Source organism: Acinonyx jubatus, chromosome D3 (assembly GCF_027475565.1).
Source record: "Acinonyx jubatus isolate Ajub_Pintada_27869175 chromosome D3, VMU_Ajub_asm_v1.0, whole genome shotgun sequence".
Classification (NCBI taxonomy): Eukaryota; Metazoa; Chordata; class Mammalia; order Carnivora; family Felidae; genus Acinonyx; species Acinonyx jubatus.
In genome coordinates this window covers 8327531-8338764 of record NC_069392.1, presented here as the reverse complement: position 1 = coordinate 8338764, position 11234 = coordinate 8327531, and positions in this window count along the sequence as shown.

Genomic DNA, 11234 nt, shown 5'->3' with positions numbered 1-11234 from the left:
ACATGTGGCCTTTTGTGTCCTGGCTTCTTAGAATTAACATTTTCAAGGTTCATCCATGTTATAGTAACAGTACTCCATTCCTTTTTTTCTTTTTCTTTATTGTGGTAAAACATATAATGTTACCATGTCAACCATTTTCTTTAAGTTTAGTTCTTTATTTTGAAAGAGAGAGAGCAAGTACAAGCAGGGGAGGAGAGGGAGAGAAGAGAGAATCCCAAGCAGGTGCCATGCTCCCAGTGCAGAGGCCGACATGGGGCTCAATCCCATGAATCGTGAGATCATGACCTGAGCTGAAATCAAGAGTTAGACACTTAACCGACTGAGCCACCCAGGCGCCCCATTTCAACCATTTTTAAGTGTGTAGCTCACTGGTATTGATTACATTCACAATACTCGCAACCATCACCACTGTTTATTTCCAAAGCTTTCTCGGTATTCCAAACAGCAACACTTAAAACCACCAGTGACTGTAATACCCAGCTCCTGATAATCTCTAATCTACTCTCAATCTCTGAATTTGCCTATCCTGGCATCTCATATAAGAGGGATCAAACAATATTTGTCCTTTTGTATCTGGCTTCTTTTACTTAGCATAATGTCTTCAAGATTCATCTATATTTTAATCTATATCAATACTTCATTCCTTTTTATGGCTGAATAATACTCCACTATATGTCCATCGTGTGTGTGTGTGCGCGCGCGCGCGCGTGTATATCCCATTTTGTTTTTCCATGCATCAGTTTATGGACATCTGGGTTGTTTCCACTTATGGGCTGTTAGGAACAATGTTGCCAGGGACATTCCTGTACAAATTTTTGTGTGGATATATGTTTCCATTTCTCTTGGTTATATACCTACCAGTGGGATTACTGAATCACACTATGTTTAGCTTTCTGAAGAACTGGGAGACTTTTTCCACAGTGGCTGCACCAGTTTACATTTCCAATAGCAAGGAATAAGAGTTCTAATTTCTCTATGTCCTCTCCAACACTTGTGCCTGATTTATAACTATCCGGATAGGCATGAAGCAGTATCTCATAAAACTGTACTGTTTTATCTCATTGTGGTTTCGGGATGTATTTCTCTAATAACTAATGATGTTGAGCATCTTTTCATGTAGATATTGGCCATTTGTATATCTTCTTTGGAGAAATGCTTATTCAAATTCTTTGCCCAGTTTTTACTTTTTTTTTCTATCTTTTAGTTGTTGAGTTGCAGGAGTTCTTTATATTCTGAATTCTAGACCCTTATCAGATATATGATTTGTGGAAACTTGCTCCTATGTCTATACATAGTCTTTTTTTTTTTTTCCTTTGGTGCCTTGTGCTTTTGGTGTCATATCTAAAAAACTATTGTAGGGGCGCCTGGGTGGCTTAGTTGGTTAAGCGTCCGGCTCAGGTCATGATCTTGTGGTTTGTGGGTTCAAGCCCCCGGTCGGGCTCTGTGCTGACAGCTCAGAGCCTAGAGCCTGCTTTAGATTCTCTCTCTCTCACTCTCACTCTCTCTCTCTCTCTCTCTCTCCCCCTCTCTCCCCCTCTCTCCCCCTCTCTCCCCCTTCTCCTCCCTAGATTGTGCTCTCTCTGTCTCTCTCTCTCAAAAATAAACATTAAAAAAATGTTTTTTATTAAAAAATTATTGTATATTCCAAAACATCATTTTACACCTAAGTAATGATTTCCTAAGTGTTTTATACTTTAACTCTTACATTTGGGTTTTTGATCCTTTTTGAGTTTTCCTTTTATATATGATGTAAGGTAGAGGCCCAGCTTTATTCTTTGGGACATGGCTATTTGTTACAATACATTTGTGGAAAAGGCTATCCTTTTCCTTTTGAATTGGCTCTCTTGTCAAAAATGACCATAAATGTATGGGTTTATTTCTGGATTCTATTGTCTATCCTTATGTGACATTCACTTTTCTATTTGGCCAATTTTTTAGCATTTAAGAGGTTTTCATTATTTGGCTGATAAAAGTAGCCATCATGAGTTATTACAAATACTTATGGGACCACGTATTTTCTGGTATGTTAAAGTTATAAGTTAGATGATTCAGAAAAGGCCTTGAGTCCTTTGGACATAAAGTTATTGCACTGCCAGCTCTATCGAGCCTATATGTGTTTGGCTTTTATTTTAAGAGGCAGTTGTTTCTGTATCTACGTTGGGATTGTTATTTGGCCACGAGCCCAGAAAACCCAATTTACAGTGCCTTGGGTGGTGGTGGGGGTCTTGTTTTTTCTTTTGAATCTAGAAGTAGTCCCTGAATGGGGCAGCCATTTAAAGAGGTCATTGGAGATCCAGGCTCCTCCAGTTTTCTTGCTCTACGTTTCTTTACGTGCCACATGTAGAGCACCTCTAGGTGCTCCTGCATTTCTGGGCTTAAGAAGAAGTGGGGACAGCATGAGGGCATACCAGCTGAGTGCCACCTTGAATATCCTTCCCAGAAATCCTGCCTGGAGACTTGTACTATATCTCCTTCATGCGTAGCTACAAGGGAGTCTGGAAAGAGGAAAATTTGAGCTGAGCATATTGCTACCCTGGTTATTTGTGTTATGCTATTAAGGACAGAGGGAAAGCTACATAGAAGCAGAACTAAGTTTAAAATTGTATTAAAACTGGAGCTTTATGGTGTTACTTGATCAACCAGAGAAGAGTTGACCCCAAACATGAGTTTAAACTGCTTGGGTCCACTTATATGCAGATTTTTTTACAAGAATGTATTGTAAATGTTATTTTCCTTATGATTTTCTTTAGCTTTATATAAGAATACAGTATAAAATATTTATGCAGAATACATGTCAATTGACTGTTTATGGTATCGATGAGGCTTCCAGTCAACAGTAGGCTATTAGTAGTTAAGTTTTTCAGGAGTCAAAAGTTAATACACAGATTTTCAACTTGGGCGGGGGAAGGTCAGTGCCCCTAACTCCCACATTGTTATGGGTTATATATAATTGTAATGTATGAGTTACAAAAGCCAAAAGAGGGTTTCTAAAATCAAATTCTGGGTGTTTGGGTTGGAATTTCTATAAGGAACTCAGAGGCATGTCAGAAAGAGAGAGGGAGGGAGGTAAGGGGAAGAAAGGAAGAGAAAAAATGCCACAGTGATCCATATCAAGATTAAAGGGTTGTTTATAACAGATGAGGGTTTTTTGATTTGTTTTTTAAATTATGGAACCTTTGTACTAGCAACAAATCACTATGGTGCCTGTTCTGTAAGTGTCAGCAGGGGGATCAGAGACAATAAGAACTAAAACTTGGCTTCTAAAACCTTTCCATTGGTGCTATATTATAGGAGTTTGGTTTTGTTTTTTTTTAATGTATCTAAGAGAACAGTTTCCAAAGAATCCAAAATAAATTATACATGAAGTGTAGCACAGTAGATTTTAAGATACAGCTTTCATCAAAATGTAATGCCAACATTAAAAGAAGATTGTTACAAGGTGTACATGCTCTTTAGGGAAGGTAATTTTGTAATAATTATATTTTCTTTTGTTTTCTTTTTAAAATTTTATCAGAGTTTTAAATGTTCATTCTTCTTGATCCAGCAACTCAACTTCAAGCATTGTTGAATACCGAAACACACACACACACCTGGAAATAATTCAGTTGTCTTATAATAGAGAATTGGATAACATATGGTACCTCCAGAAAATGAAATATGCAGTCATTAAAAATAACAAAGGACTCAGTCTATCCCATCATGGGACTATACCTCAGTATAAAAAAACAAAACAAAAAAAGGACAGTATTGTAATGTGATTCCATCCTCATTGATTTAATCATACGCACTCCAGGAAAAACTATGGGAGTACACACACCAAACTGTTAACAGTGATTACCTTGGAGTAGAAACAAAATTACAAAGATGTGTCCCTTCTAAGTGATGCATACTATAATTCAGTCATATATACAGTACCTTAAGGGAGAAAATGCCTTTTTAAAAAAAGAAATGTAGGGGCACCTGGCTGGTTCAGTCAGTAAAGCATGCGACTTTGACCTCGGGGTTATAGGTTCAAGCCCTAAGTTGGGCATAGAAATTGCTTAAAAATAAAATCTTTTTTTAAGTAATAAAAAAATATTGGTAGAGGACCAAATACTAGAAAAAATTAACATTAGCCAAAAACGAGGAAAGGACAATCACCTTGTTTTTTCTTAAGCATCCTGTTTACACTTATCATTTTTAATATGCCACTAATTACCATCATATGTGTAGGAAGATTACAGTACATGAAAATACTCGAACAAGATTTATGAGAATTATTTTATTTTGCATTTTCCTTTTCTCCAAAATTATGAGTACTGAAAACCTTAACGAGTTCAGAGCCTTGTCCAAAAGGGACGTGATACGACTATACCAAAAGCCATTTGGTTTGTTTCTCCCTTCATTTTGTTTATAGAAATTTGGAAGAACATTCCATTAGGAAAGTATAATGTTAGGGCTACATCTGTTCTGTGTTGATGTTGAGATAAATCATCAGTCATAGTTTTCTTCTTTGCTTTTACACCACAGCTCCAATTTACAGGTGATTTGGCAATATGCTAAACACTTCACATTTTAAAATTCTCTTTAACCCTTGCAAGAACTGTTGTGGCAGATACAAGTATTCTCCCCTTTTCCAGGTGAAGAAGCTGAAATGTACAGAAATTAAGTAACTTGACCAAACACACACCTGGAAGTTGGCAGAAATGGTGATTAAACCTGAGTCTTGGGGCACTTTGGGTGGCTCAGTAGGTTGGGTGTCCGACTTCAGCTCAGGTCATGATCTCGCGGTTCGTGAGTTTGAGCCCTGCATTGGGCTCTCTGCTGTCAGCACAGAGCCTGCCTTGGATCATCTGTTCCCCTCTCTTTCTCTGCCCCTCCCTTACTTGTACGCTCTCTCGCACTCTCTCTCAAAAATAAACATTAAAAAAAAAAAAAAAAACCTGAGTCTTTTTGAATCCAAGGCTGTCCCTCCTGGCCATTATAAGAAGTTTGCTACATTCGGGCAACAAGATTGGGAGATTGCTGTATTCATTCTGCTGTGCCAGCTACTGAAAGGATGTACAGGAAATGTAAATATGAACTCTCCTCTCCAAGATTTAACTATGTCATGAGAAACATGTGCAACAAGATAGAACCAAGAAACCCTGAGATTGGCATTACTGCCCAGTGCTATAGGAGCTCAGAGACTGTTATAGCTAAGATCAGTTTATTGTAGATGGCATTTAACTGACTTTAGAACAATTGAGCCAGAGTGAGCAGGCTTGATGAGAAAAGGGTATTGAGCCAGCTATGTGGTATGACCGAGCCTGCCGTGAAGGAAATCTTAGGGCAAAGAACATGATAGGGAAGAAGGTGCCATAGCAGGAGGTGTGTCGCACATTTTTTGAGAACCAGGGTCAAGCTTAGAACTTTCAACTTTATTCTATTAGCAAGACAGCAGGACAGATTTTCCACACCAGGGCACCATTTTGCTTTTATCTATCACCATGAGAACTGTTTGCCTGAGCAACTATCATTTTTCCTGCTCCTTTTTTCTTTCCAAGCCATTCTATAGTTTCTGCACTTAACTCTCAAGTGCTGTTTTAAAAAGTTTTATTGAAACACAATTTAAATTTTATATAATTCACCCATTTAGAGTATACAATTCAATGTTTTTTAGCATATTATTTTTATATGTAACATAAAATCTTCCTTTTTAGCCATTTTAAGTGTGTAATTTGGTGGCATTAATTATACTAATAATGTGCAACCATCACCACTATCTATTTCCAAAACTTTCTTATCACCCCAAACAGAAACTCTGTACCCATTAAATAACTCCCCATGCCCCTTCATCTTAACCCCTGGTAACCTCCAATCTGCTTTTCTGTCTCTGGATTTGCTTATCCTAGATATTTCATATAAGGCGAATCATACAATACTTGTCCCTTTGTGACTAGCTTCTTAGCTTGATGTTTTAGGGGTTCATTTATATTGTAATACTTATCAGAACTCAGTCCTTTTTTATGGCTGAATAATAATCCATTGAATAGATGGACCACATTTTTTTTTTTTAATCCATTCATCTGTCGGTGGGTTGTCTCTACCCTTTCACCATTATGAGTAATGCTGTAATGAACATTGGTGTATATGTTCAAGTTCTTGTTTCTCAGGGTGTTTTAAAAAACAAATCACTCATTTGCCATTTCATCACAGGTCCTCTTAAGATTTCTCTCTAGGGGCGCCTGGATGGCTCAGTCCGTTAAGCATCCAACTCTTTCAGCTCAGTTCATGATCTTATGGTTCATGGGATTGAGGCCCATATAGGGTTCTGTGCTGACAACATGGAGACTGCTTGGGATTCTCTCTCTCCCTCTCTCTCTGCCCCTCCCCTTCTCGTGCTCGTCTCTCTCAAAATAAATAAACTTTAAAAAAAAAAAAGACTTTTACACATAGACTAATAGCCAACTAATCTTTGACAAAGCAGGAAAGAGTATCCAATGGAAAAAAAAAAGTCTCTTTAGCAAATGGTGCTGGGAGAACTGGACAGCAACATGCAGAAGAATGAAACTGGACTGGACCACTTTCTTACCCCAAACACAAAAATAAACTCAAAATGGATGAACCTAAATGTGAGATAGGAAACTATCAAAACGCTGCAGGAGAAAACAGGCAACAACCTCTTTGACCTCAGCCACAGCAACGTCTTCTTGACACGTCTCCAAAGACAAGGGAAATAAAAGCAAAAGTGAACTATTAGGACCTCATCAAGATAAAAAGCTTCTACACTGCAAAGGAAACAATCAACAAAACTAAAAGGCAACCAACAGAATGGGAAAAGACATTTGAAAATGACATATCGGATAAAAGGTTAGCATCCAAAATCTATAAAGAACTTGCCAAACTCAACACCCAAAAAACAAAAAATCCAGTGAAGAAATGGGCAGAAGACATGAATAGACAATTTTCCAAAGAAGACATCCAGATGGCTAACAGACACTTGAAAAGATGCTCAACATCACTCATCATCAGGGAAATACCAATCAAAACCACAATAAGATACCACCTCACACCGGTCAGAGTGGCTAAAATTAACAACTCAGGAAACAACAGATGCTGGTGAGGATGTGAGAAATGGGAACTCTCTTGCACTGTTGGTGGGAATGCAAACTGGTGCAGCTTCTCTGGAAAACAGTGTGGAGATTCTTCAAAAAATTAAAAATAGAACTACCCTACAACCCAGCAATTGCACCACTAGGAATTTACCCAAGGGATACAGGAGTGCTGATTCATAGGGGCACATGAACCCCAATGTTTATAGCAGCACTTTCAACAATAGCCAAATTATGGGAAGAGCCTAAATGTACATCAACTGATGAATGGATAAAGAAGGTGTGGTTTATATATACAATGGAATACCACTTGGCAGTGAGAAAGAATGAAATCCTGCCATTTGCAGCAATGTGGATGGAACTGAAGGGTATTATGCTAAGTGAAATAAGTCAGTCAGAGAAAGACAGATATCATATGTTTTCACTCATATGTGGATCTTGAGAAACTTAACAGAAGGCCATGGGGGAAGGGAAGGGGAAAAAAACAGTTACAAACAGAGAGGGAGAGAGACAAACCATAAGAGACTCTTAAATACAGAGAACAAACTGAGAATTGATGAGGGGGTGGGGAAGAGGGGAAAATGGGTGATGGGCATTGAGGAGGGCATTTGTTGGGATGAGCACTGGGTGTTGTACATAAACGATGAACCACGGGAATCTACCCCAAAAACCAAGAGCACGCTTTACACACTGTATGTTAGCCAACTTGACAATAAATTATATTTTAAAAAACCTGCAACTTTAAGTTGTAATTATCATGTTATGAAATAAAATATAAAGAAAACATTTTTAAGAAAAGACCTCCCTCTAAATCATTATCTGGCTGTCTTATATTGCTATTGAAGTTTTTTTACACCGCCATGGGCCATGCCTATCAGCACTGTGCCCCAATGCCTACCGAATTAAGGTGCATGCAGTAAGCACTCAAATATACACTGAATAAATGAAGCTTTTTGAGGGCCAAGACAGACAGCTTCTCATCCAGTAAATACATAGTAAATATTCATTGAATTATTACATTTAAATTTTCAAGCAGAGTAGTGAGAGGAAAAAATCAGGATTCTTATAGGATTGGGCAAGAGGGTAAAGTGAGGATTTTTATAAGATTGAGTTATTTACATCATTGTACTAGGTGGATTGGAATGTAGAGAGATGGGAGAAAGATATATCAGGGAGTAAGAAGCCTTATTAGCAGTCCCGATGTAAGGGCTTAGTGGGTGTTACTGAGAATGTCAGAGTAAGGGGAGATTTGAGGGACATTCTAAAAGAAGGTTCTGTTTTTTAAGGTTCTATTGTTGGTTTGTTTTTGTTTTTGTTTTGTTTTTTTGAGAAAGCACACAAGCAAGGGAGGGGACGGAAAACCTGAAGAAAGCTCTGCATTGACAGCAGGGAAATCGATGCAAGGCTCAAACTCACAAATCATGAGATCCTGACCTGAGCCGAACTTGACCCACTGAGCCACCCAAACACCCCAAAAGAGGATTCTCCTACATTGTATTTAGCAGCTGAAGGATGGGTTGAGGTTTTGAGTCTAGTTGACTTGAAACATTAGCAGTGCCTTTGATAGAAATAGGTTGGGTGACAATATAATTTGTCATCCAAATTCTTGAGTGTAAAAGAGCATGCAATAGTTAATTCTGTTGGGTCAGTAGGCATAAACTGGTATTGTCCCGAGGAAACTTCTGGAAGTAAGGAGTTGGGCCTGGAGTCCTTTGGAAGGGAAGTGGGAGAGGAGTTTAATTTTGAGCACACTGAACTTTTGAGGCGGCTGCTGATGGCCTCAGTGAAATCCAGCAGCAAACGCAAATATGTGTGAAAGATCAGGAATAGAAATAAAGACTTCTAGTGGAATTAGGAAATAGAATTCGATCTCTGAGACAAATCAGCAGTTACAAATCAGGAAGAAGGAAGGAATTAGCAAAGAATCAGTCTAAGGTTAGTCAGAATAAGAGGTTTGATCAGTAAAACATGGTAGTCATAGGAATTTTTTGGAGGGGTTGTTAATATGATTAAAATCATCAGAAAACTTTATTTTATGGCAGTTGAACACTGGCTTGGGAAAGCCCTCTTGAGTTTGCATTTGTGTTTGAATGAGTTAGCTGTTCTAGCTTACTTTCTGCCCATTTTATAAATAAATAAAATGGATGCCTTAGCACCCAAAAATATTCCCTTGCCAGCCACTTTTACTGAAAAGGAAGAAAATCAGTTAGAAAGATGGCCATATGTATTCCCTCCAAATTCTCTAACCTGAAGTTACTTTTCCACTTGAAAGGAGGCTGTCACTGCCAGGAGACACTTAAGAGATGTTAAGTAATGTTTCCCTTACAGCAATTTACAAGCGTTGTGTTTTTCCCCTTGTACAAAAGGCAGATCTAAGAAAAATGTCTAATGCAGCTGGGAAACATTTCAATTCTTAGGAGGCTGCTGAACACTTAGAAATGAACTTAAGTGGAACAGAACATTTACATTTATAAATTGTCCCTCCAATGTATCTGATTCAGCACTCCATGTTATGCATGGTATTCGCATCATTCAAAAGTGGCTAAGTGGCTTACCTGAAAGTTCAGGGCCATCTGTGTATCTGTTTCCATCAATTACCATCCCAGAGCCTCAGTGTCCTTACTGATAAAATGGATATTAAAGGTGAGATGACCTCTGAAGTCCCCTCTAGTTCCAAAATTATCATTTTAGAAGGTGATTCCATGAGAAGGAGGAGGACTTGTTTTGGGTATCTCTCTCGTGTCCCAAGTTAGTTTTAATGGGATACATTCCTTTAAACAATATTACAATCAGTATGATCTGACTTACATTAGGTTAATGGAAATTGCCCATGAATTTATTTTACTTTGGGTTATTTAATTTTAAAAAGGATAAGGGAGCGCCTGGGTGGCTAAGTTGGTTAAATGTCCCACTTCAGCTGAGGTCAGGATCAGCTGTCAGCACAGAGCCCACTTCAGCTCCTCTGTGCCCCCCTCCCTCTACCCCTTCCCAGCTCTCTCTTTCTCTCAAAAATAAATAAACATTAAAAAAAAAGATTGTAGGGGCGCCTGGGTGGCTCAGTCAGTTAAGCATCCAACTCTTAATTTCAGAAGCTCAGGTTTGATCTTACAGTTTGTGATATTGAGCCCTGCATTGGGCTCTGTGCTGACAGCATGGACCCTGCTTGGAATTTTCTCTCCCTCTCTGCCCCTCCCCAGCTCACACACTCTTTCTCAAAATAAATAAACATTAATAAATACATAAATAAAAAGGATTGTACAAAATTTCCAAAAGAGCACTTTCCTTTATCTCTCCTTTTCTCATAAAGTTTTCACTTTTTGATTCTTTCTGTGGGTTTTTCAACTGCACAGGTGTGTTTTGGCATGATTTCTTTATAGAAATTATCAACTTTTCTCCTGCCATTTAGCCGGTGAGATGTTCTCCTTCATTCCTATCAATGTATAAACATGTTCTCTTTCTTGAAATCCTCTCTTTCTTTTACTTTCCCCATCTGCTACCACCTATTTCCTCCTTCCCTTTCTGTTTAGACTTGATATTTAAATGTATACATTTAAATTTCTGCTCCATTTTATTGTGGGAGTCTGTCCTGTGCATTTCAGGATGGTTAGCAACATTCCTGATTTCTACCCCCAGATGCCAGTTATACCCTGCTCTCCCCCTCCAAAACAGGTCTGTAGATATTACCAAATGTTCCCTAGGGACAAAATCACCCCCACATAAGAACCACTGCTCTGCAGCAAAACCCCTCGAAAGAAAGATCTGCACTGTCTCACATTTATGTCCTCCCATCCTCTCTTTAAAAAATTTTTTTAATGTTTATTTATTTTTGGGAGAGACAGAGAGACAGAGAGAAAAATAGAGCACAAGTGGGGGAGGGGCAGAAAGAGACAGAGACACAGAATCTGAAGCAGGCTCCAGGCTCTGAGGTGTCAGCACAGAGCTGATGTGGAGCTCAAACTCGAGAGCTGTGAGATCACGACCTGAGCTGAAGTCGGACACTTAACTGACTTGAGCCACCCAGGGCCCCCTTTTCCCATCCTCTCTTGACCACTACCCTACCGAAACGTTCTTGTCAAGGTCCTCAGTGACCTCCATGCTGTTAATCTGATGGCCATTTCTCATCCCTTTTGACCTCTTACCGGCACTCTATGTTCCAGAGCA